The sequence below is a fragment of the Galleria mellonella genome, unplaced genomic scaffold, assembly GCF_026898425.1.
Source record: "Galleria mellonella isolate WM207_F2 unplaced genomic scaffold, CSIRO_AGI_GalMel_v1 utg133, whole genome shotgun sequence".
Lineage (NCBI taxonomy): Eukaryota > Metazoa > Arthropoda > Insecta > Lepidoptera > Pyralidae > Galleria > Galleria mellonella.
This window is the reverse complement of record NW_026441990.1, coordinates 2,891,851-2,913,072: the sequence shown is the minus strand read 5'-3', so window position 1 is coordinate 2,913,072 and position 21,222 is coordinate 2,891,851. Positions and strand designations below refer to the sequence as shown.

At 32.9% G+C, this 21,222-nt stretch overlaps 1 protein-coding gene across 1 annotated transcript in view; it reads left to right on the top strand.

Annotated features, from left to right (window-relative positions):
- The first annotated feature begins 563 nt into the window (after window positions 1–563).
- Window positions 564–21,222, top strand: part of LOC113511243 (uncharacterized) — a 128,622-nt gene continuing 107,963 nt past the window's right edge. Inside the window, exon 1 of the mRNA XM_052903220.1 lies at window positions 564–815. The gene's annotated coding sequence lies outside the window, so the exon portion shown is untranslated. The remainder of the gene's footprint in view (window positions 816–21,222) is intronic.

The window sequence follows — 21,222 nt, the reverse complement described above, 5'->3', positions numbered from 1 at the left end:
CTTTATATCGTGGCAATTTAAAATTTGATTATAGTAAAATTATATTCAACATTGAAGAGATTCATTTTAATCGAATTATTAAAAAATAATCATTAAAATTGATCCAGAATAGGCAAATATGATAGGAGAGAAACAGGGGGGGGGGGGCTGATTGTTTACTAGTTCTATCAATTTTCTTGTCAATATTTATTCTTATAACACGTAATAACACTAAATACAGTAATGTCAATGTATACCACAAGATATAACATAGTCTAAGGGCCATTGCTAGCAATATACCATATCAGGTCGACCTCTGTGTGGTCTCCTGAAAACCATCGTGTTTAGTTCCTGGTAAATTCACGTGGACCAACGAATCTTCATTCACTGGTACAACGCCAGCGTAAATTGAAGACACTGACGGGCTTACAATTTCATTTTCATCACATTAACAAACAGATATTGTGGTAATTAAACAAGTGCTGAGAGATGAGAATTCACGTCTATAATTCACAAAGTTCCCAGAGATCGAAACTCGGGGTATATATCTATTATGACAAAGTGAACAACCCGTTTGTCCATCGTTCCCCGGCCGAACGTCTCGGCCATTATTATCGCTCCTAACAACCTGAAAAGGATTCCATTTCCCTCGTGTTTCTGATAATAATTTCCTATAAATTTTCCCCAGTCGCCTCCAGCGCGCGGTCTATAGAGGACGTGTCGGTGCGCTCCCGTCATATCAAAAATACAGTGCAACACAACAGCTGTGAGAGATACAATAAAAAATATATTGTTAATAGTGTTTTTTGATCAATAATATTGGATAGTTTTAAACGGTAAGTGATTTTTTTGTTTATTTTTAAACAACATGTTCGAATACCTGTTGCTTGATACGATCGGCAATGCATAGTCTTGGCGGCCGACTGGAGCGGCTCGACGCGCAAAAAACACGTTGTTTTTTTTTTCATATATTTCAATTTTTTTTTTCTCATTATATTTGGCGTACTAGTCGTGTAGGTATTAGTATTTTGTTATCGCGTGTAGGCGTTATCGTATCGATTTTTTCTGTTTTATCATCTCGATGGGACATCAATTTGTGTTCGTTAGACGCCTCCGAACGCAGCATGTTGGCGTATTAAAGCAATTTACTTTATTTTCTCGACTATAAAATGTTATTGCATTTTTATTTCATTATCTAGGCAATAATGTTTTCATGAACAACGGCCTAATTTCGGTAACTTTTTTGAACGAATTCGGTGTGGGTATTCTGATTGGCTTCTTTCTGTAGGCGGCGGTAACCACTTTCCATCAAGTGGGCCGTCAGATTATTTGCCATTTTGAGTATCATAAAATTTTTTTGTTACTTTTTAAGTAAATTACAAAAGAAAGAGACACAATTTGTTTTGTATTTTTTCTTTTTGAAAATGATCATTTTTTAATGAAAACAATAAAAACAAACAAGCTGGTGGCCCATCTTATACAACATGAATAGCAATATGAACATAACTTCTGTATACTGTGATACACGTGGCATCCCTTACGCGTCGCCATTCCTGAGAACCAAGGTGTAACCTCCGTACCCTGTAATTTTTGAGGTTTAATCTATGTGTTGTCTGTGTGGTCCCAGCATAGAATAAACCACCCCTTCCTGTACTGTGTGTATTGTAAGAAGCGATTAAATGAACTTAATGGTAGAGGGATGGGCAGCAGCGTCCCTCTTAAAGCATCTTTAAAAGCTTAACTGCAATTGCTAACCCGCCTGCCAAGCGTGGCAACAACTGGCAAAACTCCCATAATGGGGAAGGCTTATGTTCAGCAGTGGACAGTTAAAGGATGATATGATGACGATGATTATGAAAGTAAAATTCTGTCTGTTTATTACATTGTCGAGGCTGAGTCGACCGAATTATGAAGAAATTTAGCAAAAATGTATTGTAAAAAAAATAAAGTACTTAGGTATCTAAATAATATATATGGTGTCATGAAAAATATAGTGAAATCAAAGTTAGAAAAAGTTATTCAGTGACAGAAATGCTGGATTTCGACGATTTGATTATCTGTAAATTAGCAATTAACACAGTACAGTAAATTAGCAATTAATACTTCACGAAATAATTGCTAATTTACAGTACAGTCGATTAGTAATTGCTTCGAGATGGATTGTTGATTGTCAATAGTAATGGTATTACATAGACGATTGCTTCCTAATCGCTAGATAGGCGGGGTAAGGGATTATTAGTAATGTGGACTACCAGTCACATTGCTAGCATAATATATCTAATAAGATCGACCTCCACATGGTCTCTCCTGGAAACCATCGCGCTGAATTAAAGGTGCCATTCATCACGATGTGCTAACTGAGCTGCCTTTTCATTTTCATCTATCATCCCTCACTGGTGCCTCGCCAGCGTATACCGGTAGCGCAGGCGGGGTTGCCATTCCATTATCATCCATTTAAAAAAAAATTGCTAGATGGAATAGATACATTTTTCTGTAACAAACAGCATTATTAGGGATGAAGTAGCAGTAGACATAATATTAGATAAAAACATAAATTTTTCATAATACTCTGACCCATTCGTGTTTCTGCTGTGAAGCAGTTGTGTTTGCATGGTCGCGTGTCGGTTTCGAAGGTGAGATATAGTAATGAAATTATAAAGTACATAGGCGTAACATTTTAGTCCTCAGAAATGGTATGACGGATATTATGGGCATCGCAGTATATATACTATTATGTCCATGTTACTGTTCATGTCTATAGGTGGCAGTTACCACTTTCCATTAGGTAAGCCGTCAGCTTCTTTGCCATTCTAGGTTAAAAAAAATTGTAAGATTATTTAAGATTAGGATTGACAGTAATTATCGAGCAATTTTTGGCAATCGCAAATTATTAGTAAGGTACGTAATCAAGAGTTCGATTATCTATTTAATTTAACCTACCCTCCAAAAATAAGCGTAATATTGTCTGGTATACAAATTGGGAATCTATAATTGCCTAATGAATGGTGTAAATATAATATTTTCAATCATTCTAGATATAAGCTGTTGATTCCAGATGTAATACCAGAGGGAGACTTTGTACAAAAGTCGATTGCTTAGGTACCTCTGTCCCATTCGTGTTTCAACCGTGAAGCAGTTGTGTTTGCATGGCTGTGTTTCGGTTTGAAGGGTGGGATATGGCGTGAATTTACTGGGTACAGAGGAATAACACCTGAGTCCTCTGGAATGGCAACGCATGGGGGGTATCATGGGCGAAACAGTATACTCTTATGTTCATAGTACTGCTCATGTCTATAGGCGACGGTTACCACTTTCCATCAGGTGGGCCGTCAGCTTGTTTGCCATTCTAAGTTGAATATCTCTTCTCATTAGCAACTTTGCAGGTACTTACAATAAATACAAGGCTATTGTTAAATTTTGATTTACACTTTAATAAACATTTTAATCAATCCAATAAGAGGCAGATCTATTACCTTTCATTAGATGAAGCAAAATAATAATTATTCTAAAATAACTTAAACTCTTTCGATTTTTTACTTCATTACCATCACTTACAGAATTAAAGTGTTGGGAGGAACATTAAGCGGTTAAGAATCAAACCAGCTCCCCAATACACTGGCTTACTGTGTTTCTACACACTATTTGGCTTGACGTATGGTTCCGGCCTAGAATAGGCTATCCCTTATATTCCCGTGGATGTCGTAAGAGGAGACTACGAGAGGGCGAGGGATGGGTAGCAGCGTCCCTCTTAAAACATCCCTAAAGATAACCGCGGTTGCCTATCCGCCTGTCAAGCGTGGCAACTATTAGCAAAACTCCCTTTATGGGAAAGGCTTATGTTCAGCAATGGACAGTTAACGGCTGAAATGATGATCTTAAATTCTTAAAATATCAGCAAAGCTTAACTGCGGTAACCAACCCACCTGCCAGGGGGGAAAGAGATTGTTAGTAAAGGGTTCTAATGTATCCATTGCTAGCAATACACCTTTTCACGTCGACCTCCAAGTTGTTCCCCCTGGAAACCATCGTGAACAATTCTTGTTGAATTCGTTACGATGGGTTAACTGACCTGTTTCATCTCTCACTGGTGCCCCGCCAGTATATACCGATAGCGCGGACGGGATTACCATTCCATTATCACCCATTAAAAAAAACCTACCTGCCAAGCGTTGTATTTACTGGCAAAACCCCCAATAGAGGGAAGCCTATGTTCAGAACAGTTAATCACTGATATAATGAAGATGATATACGTAATCTTGAAAATGACTTCGTACTGATTAAATCCTGAAAACAGCCTGTCTGCCAAAGACATGACCATAAAAATACTATAAACATCATATGATTTTTATCCTATAAAAACAGCCACTACAAACGTGACAAAGTTTTTATGGGATCTACACGCTTTCCGTGTTGATCCCTTATCAACTTTGTATCACTATCGGCTACAAAAGGAATTACCTAAATCGGATCAGAATGGAAGACATTAAGTAACACAGGATAAAAACAATGGGTGAATTGTGAATCTACTTCTTAACAGGATTTATATCCGGACTTATCGAAGTGCGAGTCCCTTTTTTATATATCGTCAAAGTTATTTATTAATTTTATTTATTTATTCATTAGTACAAATATGTGTACATGGCGGACTTAATGCTAAAAGCATTCTCTCCCAGTCAACCATAGGGAAGTGTCAGAATACTCGAATGCGGTACTACTAATTATTGATATACATACATACTAAAATTAAATATATAAACAAATAAATATATATGAATAACAAATATACTTACACATATATGATATATACTATATTACACACGAAATTGAGAATAATATAAAGCACTTACTGCTCGGATAAAGATAAAAAGTTATCAGTCATTTTTCAATAACAATTGAATAATTTTCAATGTTTTTGATTGAATATTTAAAAATTACTCTTTCCAACAATATTAATACCGTAGTTTTTCGTCAGAATAAAACTAAAAAACCAAATCTTTTTGTAATATGGATAAAATCATATTACGCCGACCTCAAATGATTGGGATAACCGGAAGATGATGATTTAAAAATTACCATGTGGTTTCGGAATAAGTAGAATAGGCCACCCCTTCTTTTCTCGTAGGTGTCATAAGAGGCGACTAAGGGAGAAATAGTGATGGGCAGCAGCGTACTCATAAAACATCTCCAAAGCCTAACTGTGGTTGCCAATCCGCCTGTCAAGCGTGGCAACTACTGGCAAAACCCTTCAAGGAGGAGATTTATGTTCAGCAGTGGACAATTAAAGGCTGATATGATGATGATGATGATGAAATATAAGAACAAGAAATTCCGAAAATTTGACATAATAAATTTTACACTTATTTCAAAACTAGCTGTATTCCGCGCCTTTGCCCGCGTGAATTGGGACGTAAAGTATCCTATATGCTAAATTAGGATATAACCTTCCTGTGTAGCAAATTGTATTCAAATCTGTTTGGTAGTTTTTGTGCAAAAGAGTAATAAACAGCCATTCATTCTAAGGCTTGGATTGACTTCCATAGGTTACTTTTTATCCCGGTCACGTGAACAAAATCGCGATAAAAAGCTGGTACATAATAGAATAAAAAATGTTATATTCCACATAATTATAATTTCAGTCTCTAAATTGAACAAAACAAAGTTTCTCTCGCTGCATGTTTTTCCGCTAATTCCTAATTTAACCATACAACTGATTTTAATATGGGTTTCAATTACGTTTAGATATTTTTTATTACAGAAAGTTTGTATGTATACCTACAACACATACTAATTGAGCTTTTATATAAGTAAATAATTCAATGTTTTGTTATAAATTGCACTCGTGCGAAATTGTGGCGGGTTGCTAGAAAGGTACGTAATATATATATATATTACATGTACATATATCTATATTTAATGGGTGGTAATGTAATGGTAGTCCCTACCGCGCTATCGGTATACGCTGGTGGGACACCAGTGCGGTAGGTGAGGACGAAAAGGTAGGACAGTTAGCCCATTGTGACGAATTCCATTAGAATTAACCACGATAGTCTCCAGGGGGAATCGCGTGGAGGTCGATCTGATAGGGTGTATTGCAATGGGTCAGTCAGACCCATTATTAAGAAGCCCTTCTCCAGGCTTGGCTCACCCTGTATTCAATAACATAAAACTTATGGAAGAGTACCTACAAATGTCCTTACTTATAAAATGAACTCAGATTACGGTTACTACTTTCCTTTTTTTTTTAATTTAGGGTTGCCACCTGTCCTGGTTTAACCAAATTTGACCTAGTTTGTAGAGTTTCCGTGGAGTATTTGAAAGGGATTTAGAATTGCCCGGGTAAATTACAGAAAATGTCTGTATTAGAGTGTATAAGATTAATTAAATGATAAATATTTAATGAAAATAAATCTGTGTGATAATATCTCTTTTAAACTATATTAAAGTAAGTTAATTTAAGTCGATTTTATAAAGTTAGCTAAATAAGTCGCAAATAAGTTGTTTAATTAAATGTAAAATGATAACGGTGTTTTAAATTTTTTTAAGGTTGTCTGAAAAATCTTGATTCCTCTTAAGTGTCTGGCATTTTCAGTTTTTTTTGTGGCGTCTTGACAGCCTTATGTCGTTTTTTCGACTTATTGTAAGAGATAAAAAAGCTTTACTTTTTTTTTTTAATATTTATTAAATAATAGGAGTGTCATAAAATTAAAAGTAAATTTATTTATTACCTCTTAACGCGTCGCATTAACGGCTCAACCAATCGTCATGAAATTCAGCATAATTATAGTATTTAGGACAGAATATGAATATAGACAGACAGATAGATACCCTTTATTGTTTTCTCCAAAAAATTACAGTACCAAACTTATTACAGATACAATAAATTACAAGAAGTATTCACACTGAGAAAATAGGTTTATCTCTTTAAACCAATAAAACTCGGTGAGGAGGCTAAAGATGCGGTTACAAACTAGTGTATATTATTATTATTATTATTTCAGCCGTTAATTGCCCACTGCTGAACATAAGCCTTCCTCACAAGACGAGTTTTACCAGTAGTTGCTACGCTTGGCAGGCGGGTTGGCATAATAATATTACAAACTAGGGCCGTTCCTTATGGCAGTTTACCATTGGGGGGGCATTTGCTAGTATTTGCCATGCTTGGCAGGCGGGTTGGCAACCGCAGTTAGGCTTTCAGAGATGTTTTAAAAGGAAACACTGCTGCCCATCCCTCGCCCGTCCGTAATCACTTCTTACGACACCCATGAGAAAGGAAGGGGTGGCCCATTCTATGCCGGGACATACATTTACCAGAGGGAGACTTTGTACAAAAGCCGATTGCTTGGGTACCTCTGTCCCATTCGTGTTTCAACCGTAAAGCAGTTGTGTTTGCATGACTGTGTTTCGGTTTGAAGGTTGGGATATGGCGTGAATTTACTGGGTACAGAGAAATAACACCTGAGTCCTCAGGAATGGCAACGCATGGGGGTTATCATGGGTGAAACAGTATACTCTGTTATGTCCATGGTACTGCTCATGTCTATAGGCGACGGTTATCACTTTCCATCAGGTGGGCAGTCAGCTTGTTTGTCATTATAAGTTGTATATAAAAAAAATACATGGCGACACAACACGGGACACACAGTATCTCATAAATAAGAATTAATGTGATAGAAATTTTGTGTGAAACTTTCGTAATAACCTGCCAACTGTATGTACAGTTTGCTGCCTACAAAACTTCAAAGTTGTGTGTTTAACAGACAACCGAAACAAACATCTGAACTAATTTCATCTTATAATTACCGCGCTGCTGTAGATACAAAAGTTTGAAAAGTATCCCTATCTGAAGCTACAGTGACGCTGTTAGACTTTGGTAGTTTAAAAATGAAGAGCATGAATAGTTATAATTGAAATAAACTGAAATATAAGCATTTTTGCGTAGTCAAGAGTATTCTTATTTGAAGCTACATGAAGGTGTTAGACTTTGGCAGTTTAAAAATTGAGAACATTAATAGTTTTAATTCAAATTAATTTAATTATAAGCATTTTTGAATAGTTAAAATTATCTACAGGCGACTTCTATAAACTTAAAAATTTTAAAAACTTAATATAAACATTTTTTAAATTCAATTATAAGGTTTTACCAAGAGACTACAGCATGGGGTTCTTAAAAAAAAGGTGTAAAGAAGTTTCTTCAGGGTCGGCAACGTGCGCGTAATGTCTCTGGTATTGTAGGCGTTCATAGGATACGGTAATATCTTACCATCAGGCGGGCCATAGGCTTGCTTGCTACCTCATTAATATAAAAAAGGTTAAATAAAGAACGGACAAGAAACCCAACTGTTGCTTTTTCATACAAAATATTATTTTACGACATTTTTTTTGATTATCAATAAAAATACAAGTATCGTTTTAATTTACATTCGATGTTTCTAATAGTAATGTTATATCGTACATCGGTGGGTAGTTCGTTAATAAATCGAGGAACTAAATAGTCAGCCGTACGCTCACCATAACAGTTATTTGCGCGAGCGCTATTGGTACAAAGTTGCTTCCGTGCGACCGCCCTCGTATACCATATATAGCATGATAATTTCATCTCAATACTTTTTGTTAAAAAAATATATAATTGTTTGGGTACTTAAAGTTATATATTACCAAACATCGTTAAAGTTATTTAAAATCAAAACCATTATTGTAAATTAAATATTACATACATTGTATTATATGTTATTTCAAATAACATATATTGACGTACTATATGTTACATTCAATTCGAAAAATTGGAAAGAAAATGAATATGCTATGAATTATCTTCCAATGCCAGGCACATTAGAACTGAAGTGTTCGTTTAGTGTGCAACGGGCCATGTAAGGGGGCATATCGCGAATTGGATTTTTACAATATATAAATAGCCATTTTAGTATATCTCTTTTGCTTTAAAAAAATTAATAGAATCAGGAATACATTTATTGATTCATTATAATCTATCCAACGTCTATTGTTGAACTAAAGTATATAACTCCCTCATATCCTTACTAATATTATAAATATGAAACTGAGTTTGTTTGTTCGTTGACATATTTTTTATGACTCTGTTATTAAATTAATTTGGATATAAGTCAAACAAAGGTTGCTTCTCTACAAAATATGTACATATGTAATAACATTGTTTAATACAAAACTTATAGTATAGTTTTTAGTATTTATTTAGTTGTTATTATCATCACCATCTTAGCCATTATCTGTTCACTGCTGAACATAGGCCTTCCCATAAGAAGGGGATTGCCAGTCATTACCAAGCCAGCGGCCAGCGGATTGGCAACGGCATGCTGCTGCCCATCCACCGAATCTCTTAATCGCCTTTTCGCGCCTTGTCTTTTGACATTCACCGGAGAGGAAGTTTCGGTCCATTCTATACCGGGACCATACGGCATCGGCACTGGTACTTGTAGTAGGTTTTATTTTGTCATAATTATGCCATTAGAATAATGTACAAAAGGACATTCTCAATTCGTCTAAGTTTTTGCGACTAAGTATATTTCGAGATTACCTCACCAATTCTGATCAGATTTTTACATTCTTTCTATTTTATTTTAATTTTGTAACTTTTGAAGCTTTATAGGGCAAAAATAAAACTGCTTAATGCGAAGGAAAATCTCTATGTGAACACGACATTTTACGTTCTAATTTTCTTGTGTGTGAGGCTCGTATCTACGAGACATGGCGTCGTTTGTCGGCGCGTTCACGATTGAAGTGCGTTCACGCAAAAAAGCATTCCGTGAAGCAATATATACTTGTCACTCTTTTATTCGCCAGGATCCACAATTTAGTCTATATTTGGATCCGAGAATAAATCTTTTCCGTTAATCTCGAGTACGTTCATTCATGTTATTTCTTCTCTTCAATCCACAGATTAACTAACAGTTTTCTCTGCTTATTAATTTTATCGTCGTCATATCAGCCTTTAACTGTCCACTGCTGAGCATAAGGAGGGTTTTGCCAGTAGTTGCCACGATTGGCAGGCGGGTTGGCAACCGCAGTTAGGCTTTAGGGATGTTTTAAGAGGGACACTGCTACCCATCCCTCGCCCTCCCTTAGTCGGCTCTTACTAACACCCACGGGATAGGAAGAGGTGGCCTGTTCTATGCTCATTAATTTACAGATCTAAAAAAATATCTGTTTACGGTTGGTTTTATATTTTTCCCGGTATAAAAATTGTTGTTACCATCCCCACGGCGAAGTCTATTTATATGCAAATTTTAATTGAGACCGGCTCAGTAATTGAGTTGTGAAAGTGGATCAAACAAATGGATCCACTTTTGTGTAACTTATCTGAATCGGTACGTAAGTTCGTCAATCATCTTATCAATTTTATATGATACATAAGAATGACTTTTACACGACTGCTTGAAAAAGAAATGTAACATTTTCAGGTCGTTTATTATTTATATATTACTATTTATTGCACCACAAAAAGTATAATAAAAAACAATATATATATATATATATATATATATATATATATATATATATATATATATATATATATATATATATATATATATATATATATATAAATTACACATATGAATTACAAAAAATGGTCTTATTCCTAAAGTAATCTCTTCCAGACTACCTGGGTAGAGGAGAAAAGAAAAAGGCGGTAGCTATTTGGCGCAATTAGAAAATTTATTAAAAAAAACGCTCGTATTAAGAAACATATGCAAATAATCATATGAATACTATACATACACCTAAGTGCCTATAATGGGAGGAAAAGAGATTGTTAGTAATGCGGACTACCAGTCCCATTGCTAGCAATATACCCTATCAGGTCAACCTGTGGCCCCGTGGTCCCCTTTGGAAACCCTGAACTAAATTCTAGGTGTATTCATCACGGTGGGCTAACTGACCTGCTTTTTCATTCTCATCTATTATCCCTCACTGGTGCTCCACTAGCGTATTTTTTTTTTATTTTTTTATACAACTCAGAATGGCAAACAAGCTGATGACCCACCTGATGGAAAGTGGTAACCGTCGCCTATAGACATGAACATTACCATGGACATAACAGAATATACTGTTTCGCCCATGATACTCCCCATGCGTTGCCATTCCTGAGGACTCAGGTGTTCTCCTCTGTACCCTGAAAACAGCAATACTAACACAACTGCTTCACGACCGAAACACAGCAATACTAACACAACTGCTTCACGGTAGAAACATGAATGGGACAGAGGTACCCAAGCAATCGACTTTTGTACAAAGTCTCCCTCTGGTACGTACTTATATTATCATTTCATATCATTAATATTTATATTATCTTGTAATAACTTGTAAATATTTGGATAGAATGAAATGTACGGAATGTCGATAGAATCTTTACACCATCCTATGTAAATATGGCACTAGCATTATTGTGCAGGCCAATTGTGTTTCTTCTTCATTACGTTTTAATAAGATAAATTGAAAGCCTTCTTGTTTTAAATATAGCTTTAAAAGTTATAAAACAGTCATTTCACTGAATCGATAAACAATTTAAATCGTTCAAATGTAAAATAGAAAATTTTATCCATTACTCGACTAATACTATGTCGAATAATATTCGAATAGCGACAAATATTCTCATATATTCAAAAGCGCAGACTATTTCTTTTTCTCATACAGAGGAATAAAAAATACCTAGAGAGTTAACTCGGTCGCTAAATTGCTGCCTCGGGCGAGGTATATTAAGCTGCACAATTTTTTTTTTATTTTTTTTTTATTCTCTTTTAAAATTTTAAAACTTTGCTGCGGTTATGATTTTAGTTTCGAAGCTCGTTCGACTCAAAACCATTTCATTACTCGACATCTGTAAAAAGGAAGGATATATATATATATATATATATATATATATATATATATATATATATATATATATATATATATATAGTTTGAGATTATATATCTTATTATTGTGTATATTCTCCTTTAATCAAAGGTTGTCTGTAAGAGATTGCCTAGCGATAAGACCGCCTTTTGTTTTTTTCGCTTGAATCGTTTATATGTCATTGTTTATTTTTATAGTTTTGTTTCAATAAAGAGATTTTTTATGCACCTTAGAATGGCAAACAAGCTGACGGCCCACTTGATGGAAAGTGGTAACCTTCGCCTGTAGACATGAGTAGTAACATGGACATAACAGAGTATACTGTTTCGCCCATGATACCCGCTATGTGTTGCCATTCCTGAGGACTCAGGTGTTATTCCTCTGTACCTATAAATTCACTGCCATATCCCACCCTTCAAACCGAAATACAGATATGCAAACAAAACTGCTTCACAGAGGACAGAGGCGTCCCAGCAAACGACTTTTGTACAAAGTTTCCCTCTGGTAAAACAATAAATAAATTATGTATATTATTACTTATTTAAATTAGTCTTTTCAGTAGGAACTGTTTGCGTAATTGGGATAAATTGAGGGACCAAGATAATAAGTCTACGTTATTCTCCGTCTAGAATATTACATACAGAATTACAAATAATTATACCAATCGGTTACCTACATCAATATGTAACAATGAAACAAAAAGATATTAAAGAAACCCACTAACATTTTTAATTATTTATATCATTTAATACATTTGTAAAAAATATTTTCGTTTAAAGTATAATATGTACTTATTCATATTCGTGCTGTAAATGATTCGAATTTACATATTATCAGAAAGTTTCAAGAGACATTAATGAAAGGGTAATAGAATTTTGTAGAAATTATGAAATATTTAATAACTTATTTGATTTTTTATTTGTACTATAAGTATACTAATAACTGACAATTATCTGTCTTGTCCTGTCTGGTTCTGTCAATTGTTTATATTTTAATATTTTCAATAACTTCAAATAGAACAGAATATATTAATAATTATATAAAAAAATAATGTTTTAGTATCTACATCTAAAATGGTGAATTAAACAATGGTATTCATACTAGATAATACAGATAGGTTCATTTTACAGACTCAAAAATTTTAATTAGCACTTAGAAAGTTTATCTAACTTGTCATAAATATCTGGCTGCTGAGCAATCAAAAAATTAAGTTAAGAAAGATTTCGTACGATTATATTTCGCTTTGACGGCTGCAATACTGTAGTAACATAATATGGTACACAGAAAACATTTTAGATCACGAAGAGCATTCAATGAGGGCGTCACAAGCATCACAATATATACAGAGAGGCCTATGGTGCTGGTCATGTTTATAGATAATAATTAGCACTTTCAAGTTGAACTGTCCGTTTGTTTGTCATTGTAAGTTTTATAAAAAAATAAGATAAATTGTCGACTTTATTTTTGCAATGTAATTGCCAGGGGTTACTAAACTTTTTTTTCTCACGGGACAAATAAATAAATGGAAATTTTATATAGGACCAAAGTTTCAACAAAAGAAGCATTTTATTTGCATACTCGTGTATCTCATCGGACTCCTCGTCGACAATTCCAATATAAATTTCATTTTTTATTTGTCCATAGAGAATGAATTTTCAAAAATGTTTTTTTCAGTACATAAAAATATCTCTAGACCTTCAACAATGTAGATGACGTCGTGAGGACATATTATATTTTTTTTGTTTATTAATAATATGCAGGTATATACGTACGTATTATACAAAAAAAAATACCTAGATCAATGTAAACAGTATTGCTCATAAATTTTTTTTTTTATTACGCGGGTATCGAACCTTTGACTTTTTTTCTTTTTTTTTTATACAACTTGGAATGGCAAACAAGTTGACGACCCGCCTGATGGAAAGTGGTAACCGTCGCCTATAGACATGAGCAGTACCGTGGACATAACAGAATATACTGTTTCGCCCATGATACCCCTCATGCGTTGCCATACTTGAGGACTCAGGTGTTATTCCTCTGTACCCAGTAAATTCACGCCATATCCCACCCTTCAAACCGAAACACAGCCATGCAAACACAACTGCTTCACGGTTGAAACACGAATGGGACAGAGGTACCCAAGCAATCGACTTTTGTACAAAGTCTCCCTCTGGTAAAATTGGAAGGGGAAGCAGTGACTTAAATCGCTACATCAATAAGATTTTTAATATTGTTGTACATTTTATTTTTATATTGTATACTTTATATTTGTATGTTTTATGTTAATATTTATTAATTTTTTTTTTTATTAATATTACACGTCTTTGGGTACTGATACAGCTTTACGTGACATTGACAGACGGCTGTTTCAAATTAAATTATGTGTAAGTTGTCACTTAGAAAATTGATGGAGGTTTGCTATTCTCATGGGATTTACTCTTTTATACCTGAATAATATGAAATTTACTGTTTCTATTCTATTGAATGGCACAATTATTTGCAATTTTTTAAATTTTAAACATTAAATGGATAATAAAATATAACTCGCCTATAATTGGGCATTTCATTCAGATGCTGATCTAGTTGGCTGGCTCACATCTGAGTGAACTGCTTTAATTAATTTGCATTTCTTTTTTACTAACATAGTTTGCAAGAAAACTGTTACTAATAAAATGGACCAAATTGTAGTCTGGGTAATAAAATATATTATATATAAAAAAATGTGATTTTTCGTTAGTGTTCTTAATTTAATTTTAGATTTATATTTAACATATAAACATTATGGATATTTTTTTGAAATATATAATTTTAATTAATAATTTCTTGATAGAGAGTATTCTACGAATGCCTTAATTTAATTTTGTAACACAGATTTATCTATTTATTTATACTTTATTATACACGAATTATATTTATATAATTTATATTAAATAAAGATGTACAACAGGTGAACTTAACTCTATAAGAGTTCTCTACCAGAAAACCTTGAGTGGAAAGGAGCTTTAATTACATATAAGATTTATTAATTTGTACGTCAATTTGGTTACAAAAGTATTATAACTTATAAAACACTGGCATGCTAAACAAAGGTATATCTTGTTAAAAAATTCGCATTTTTAACTTCTTAATCGTCTTTGAAACTCGATACTCCATCTATGCTACAATTTAATTGAACATAATTTATGTAAATGTAAAGCAAAATAACATGAAGGATAAAAATAAGTAATCCTATTGTTCAAATAGTGTTCCATACTGCATATCTCATGATCATAGAATTTATATATACTTATAATATTATAGTAGAGAGGTCAATTCTGTACATATAATATATTTCCGAAATAACTATCACAAGGTGATTAGTGATCGATACTGATGCCAAAATACGCGTTCATAAGCGGCTAAAATGTCCTACATGAATAAATGATTTTTGAATTTTGAATTTTGAATTTTAAAAATGCAATCAGTAAAATTCTTGTCTGTCTGTCTGTATGTATGTTCGTTATAGGAACAAAAACTACTAGACGAAACTTGGTACAATTATTCTTCATACTCCTGGGCAGATTATAGTATACTTTTCATCACGCTACACTCAAAGTAGCAGAGCAGTGAAGGGAAATGTTGGAAAAACGGGAGAAGTTATTCTATTTTTAAGCTTCCGTAGAGTGTGCAGCCGTAATGGCCACTTTTTAAAATGTAAAAATGACCACCCGTGCGACGCCGGGACGGGCCGGTAGTAATAAAATAAATTTAATTAGTATTATATTAATTTTATATAATGTGAAAATGTAATGTAAATTTTTTTTCAATTGTAATTAATTAAAATTGAATTATTATAGTAATGAATGTATACTATTTTTTTTTATTTCTTTTAATCTATAACTTAATATCCGGTTTAACGGTTTATCATATCGGTTTTACTTGTAGTTGTATCGTGATGTTAGATATATTTCTTAAGAAATAACCTATCATATGTAAAAAGAACTTTTTTAAATCAAATTGGTTTATTATATTAGTAGATACAGATATAAGTATACAATACTTTTTGCCATGTGGTCCCGGCATAAATTGCGCTACTCCTTCCTTTCCCGTGGATATTGTAAGAGGCAACTAAGGGTCAGGGGATAGGCAGCAATGTCTCTTTTAAAAATATCACCAAAATCTAACTGCCAACCCGCCTGCCAAGCGTGGTAAGTACTGGCAAACCCTTCTTATGGAGGAAGCCTTTGTTCAGCAGTGGACAGTAACGGCTGATACGGTATGGTATATGATACCATTATAGAAAATAGAACAGAGGAAGTAACATAGAATACTAATAATAATAAATAATAGTTATAAGTAAGTCATATTTCCGTGTAAGCTAGCAAAAATCATGGTAATAAGGAACCATAATAAAAACAAGGAAACTGCTATCTCTACACTATGTAATACTCAAACACGCAGAATTAATGTTGATATTAATATAAATAGGCGGGTATAACTATACTAATAAAAATAGAGCACCCGTTGCATAAAAAATGCACCATAGTTATATGTGGTAATAGCGTTCGGTGAATCATAAAATTTAATCACGCTCCATCTTATTATAGGCTATATTTTATTCTGGTAATGTGTAAACAGGCCATTTATACTAATATTATGCTACAGGCTAGTCATAATAGTAGAGTATGAATGTACTGATAAAAATAGAGCACTCGTTGCACAAAAAATGTACAAATAAGCGTAGGGTAACCTCTTGGTAAATCATCAAATCAATTACTTCAATAGGTACATTACTACGTTACAGATACCGGCAAATATCTTAATTACAATTTTAGAAATAAGTTAGATTTTTTTAGAGATTTAATTAAAAATGACGGTCTTGCTCATATATTTTCTTTTTTTTGTTTATTTATTATTTATTTTAATATTTCAGGTAAAGTTACATACAAGCAAATAGATATGACCAAAAAGATTTGTTTTAATATTTTGGCTTGTTTCGAATCTACTGAATTTATTCATAAAAACATTCTAAATTTACTAATAAACAGCACGTGATATACATACGGAAATATTGATATTTAGAACATTCTCATTTGACAAAATCATATTAGATTTTCACAATAAAAATAGGTAAAATAATCTCCCTCTTGTTGTTTTTCACTATCGAGAAATTCTATCAAATAACAATTGGTCTGAGTTCGATCAGACTTGAAAACCGAAGTAAATACGCACTACTAGAGTGAACCGTTGAAAGCTTTTCAGAAGATCTATTTAGAGGACCCCTTTTTCCATTTACTCATGGTGGCAATATGGATAAGTTAAAAGAAAAACATTAAGAATAATATCATAAATTATTTAGCAAATCAAACATCTTAATCTTCAATGATTTATAAATATTTTACAAAAAAAAAAAAAACTGATTTCAGTTCTGACGAAGTCAGTTATATTTATATAAAAACTAAACTACTGAACCGCTTTTGATTAAATTTCTATGAGACCAATCTGTAAGTATATTCTTGCAGATAAAAAAAGAATTTTCCAAATCGCTTGACAACTGACGAAGTTATGAGGTAACAAACATAAAAAAATACAACTGATTTGAAAACGTCTTTGTTTTTGAAGTCGGTTGAAAAATAGTGATGACAATGACAAAATAAGTGTATTGCATCAAGGAAGTAAACCTTATTATCGGATACAAAATAATTATTGAAAATACCTATTAAAAATACAAGTAAAGAAAAAATCGTATTTCGATTTTGAAGTTTACGATTTTAAGTTATCCTCCTCCTTTCTAATGTCGGTAATTGTCATTTTTTTTCCAGTCAGAATACGTTTAAATTTTTTTTCCAATTAGAGTACGATGACTCATACTCAAAAGTGATTGAGTGACAAACATGTTAATTTGTCACGGTATGTGTTCCTTAGTGACACAAATGTCGCTGGGCAATTTTATTTTAAGGAGAATTTTGAGATACGTTTGTATGAAAATATGGTATATACATACATAAATTACGTTTTATATTAATGCTGGGTCCTAAAAATCAATTTCAGCTGTATTTATATATGAAAAATTACAATTACATTTTACTTATTAATTTATATAGACAAAGTTGCGAGATATAGTTAGTGCTGAATGAATAAAATGAAAAATACGGCGTAAAAGTAGAAAACACTGAGTGATTATCGATTAACCTTGAATGTTGGCTACAAAATAGTACGAGGTAATTCGAATCTCAAAATTAGATTAACAGCGAATTTAACGTGAAAACGTTAATAAATAAGCCGTTAGTGAATGCTAAATATAGCTATATCGTTATCCCGGCACACTGAGATTTTAGATCAATAATGTCTAACTAGACCGCTTCTTTTTTTTAATATTGTTCACTTTTAGAAATTTGTAAAATTGTTTTAAGCTAATATTGGATGACTATTATACATAGACCGTGACTAATAATGATAATATTTATTTTAATTTACTATATTATCAAAATATACTTTTAGACTTCTGCAGTTATATGAAACAATGCATCAACTAACAGTTTTCTGATCTTATGTTCATTATTTATTTATTAAGAACAGTATAACGAGAATGTAATAAATTGACTATTATTTTTGTTTCCGACAATTGTTTCGTATTTATTCGGATGTCTTCAGAGTGAGTACGGTGCTTACGTCGCAACGTTTCGCCTCGCACATCTAAATTGGATTAGACGCCTCATGTCACACACGCATTTGGTCACGTACTTTAGGCCACTAGCAAGGAGATTTACGCAATCTGACACAACCGCTGCTTGTCATATACGCGATTTGTTATAATCGTAGCTCGTAACATACGCAGTTTGATACAATCACAGCTCGTCATATATGCAGTTTGATACAATCACAGCTCGTCATATACGCAGTTTGATACAATCACAGCTCGTCATATACGTAGTTTGTTATAATCACAGCTCGTCATATACGTAGTTTGTTATAATCACAGCTCGTCATATGCACCGTTTGACACAATCGTAGTTCATCATTACCTATGTAGATTGTTATAGGTAATCGTAGCTCTTAACATATGCGGTTTTATACAATAGCCGCTCGTCATATACGAATTTGTTATAACCGTAGCTCATTACACACACAGTTTGACACAATTGCAGCTCATTATATACGTAGTTTATTATAATCGTAGCTCGTTACATACGTATTTTTAATATATTTTAGATTATATAAAATATTGTTTATATTTATAATAAGTTTACTATTGACAATAAAGACTATCTATCTATTTTGACATAATCGCAGCTTGTCATCGGAGTTTTTTACAAAAAGTTTTAACTGTACCACACATCGACTAGTTATAATAACCGGCCGTTTTTGGAACGTTTTTATAATTAATTCGACGCTCCATCTAGCATATATCTAGTATGTATATATATTATGAGCTAGTTTAGAAGTAACGTACTAAAATACCAAGTCTATACGAATAACGCTTACAAAGTTGCATTTTAGTGTTATTTTATTATATTTATGCAGCTATACTTTTATTGTTTTCTGTAGTCCAAGGGCATGGTAGTAAACGATTGGAAATATATTCTGGTAATTTACGCCTGCAACTACTTTGTTATTGATTTACCTCTTTTTTCATGGCGAACCATGTACTTTATAAGATTGGGTGAATTAGGATAAAATGTATTACATAGTATTACGAATTTCAAAGAATATGGTTGACTGGCAGTTAAATTATGATTAATATTTATATGCGACTTTGTCCGTGTGAATACTTTAAAGATTCATTGTTCGGAATGCTTTAATTAATAATTAATCGGTATAAATAATAGCCTGTGTTCATTTCTCGTTTTTTCTGAACAAACAAATTCATTTTCATACTAATTATAATTAACTTTTTGCCTGCTACATCGTACATATACAACTAGGACAATCAATGAAAAATATTAGAAGTATTTAGGTATTAGTATTAAGGCGATTCATTTGTTCTTGACCTTGGACGCATGGGCGTGGTTTGCCTTTTTCCTCTGATACTTGCTAAGAATTATCGCGATAACAAAGAGTACTTCATGTACAGAGACTTTTCGTCGGACAAAAGTGCTGAGAAATTGATTATTAAATTTAATGTAATTAAAACTATTCATAGTATAGGTACAAAAAAGTATCATATTTTAAAAGTACTACAGTTTACTCAAGTATTTTTTTTGTTCTAACTTAGATTTAAGCATTTTGTAATAGTAGTTTTTCTCTTTTACTTACTAATAACATTGTATATTGTCTACTTAATTATTGTGATCATATTGTTGGTGTGTCGTTTATAAATAAATAAATATATTTGGTCTAATGAATAATTTCAAATTAATGCCGTGTACCAAGATATTAACTAAGATAGCCAACACAAACGACACCAATAAAGAGCTATCCGTTAAATGTTAACTACTGAGAATAAGTTCAAGGCAATAAGTATTTATTGGTACTGGAAATTGTTCAATTTTATTTTATTGCATCTGTTGCAAACCAGAAGAAATGTCGATTTTTACGATCTGAAGGTAATTGATGGGTCAGAATTCGTGTCACATTAAATGTTTTATTATAATTAAGGGTAACAGTGTTGGTAAGGGTAATGTGGGGAGATCCATCACGGGTTGGAGTGACAATTTTAAGTGTAGTAAAAAGACGATGCATGCAAGTGGCGAGGGAACGTACTTTGTAGCGAAATATGAGGGAGATCTATATTAAATGCAGAATGATGGTGAGCTTACATACTTTGTGTAGTGATATAGTAATATTTTTATATTAATATTTTTTTATTACCCATGTAAAAATTTTATTTATATTATTGGTACGTCATGTTTTATAATTCAAATATATGAAACGAACACTAGTATCATTAAATTACAACATTTGAAAAGTTGGTACATAATTACAATAAATTTTTAAATTATATTTACAAAAGTTCAATAATTATAAATTGATAGAATAATGTACCATTACAAGACAAAAATAAATATTCACACATTACACAGTAGAATACTGAAATATTTTAATTGAACTATATTTTTATTATTTGATTTATAATTAAATAATGAAAATATAGTTGAATATTTTTTTATTGTATAGTAAAAAAAAAAGTGATATGTGAATATAGGTACAGAAGTACAAGAGAAGAAAATATTTCCGATGGGGAGTTCACATCCACCTTAGAATCTTGATGGTCGTACATTGCGGATTCAGAGGTGTTTTCTCCCGCGGATACTCAGGTTCCTTTTTTTATAGTAAGATATGTGACTATAGATAGGCCGGCATAGAAAGGGCCGCCCCTTCCTTTCCCGTGGGTGTCGTAAGAGGCGACTTAGGGAGAGCGAGGGGTGGGTAGCAGCGTCCCTTTTGAAATATCC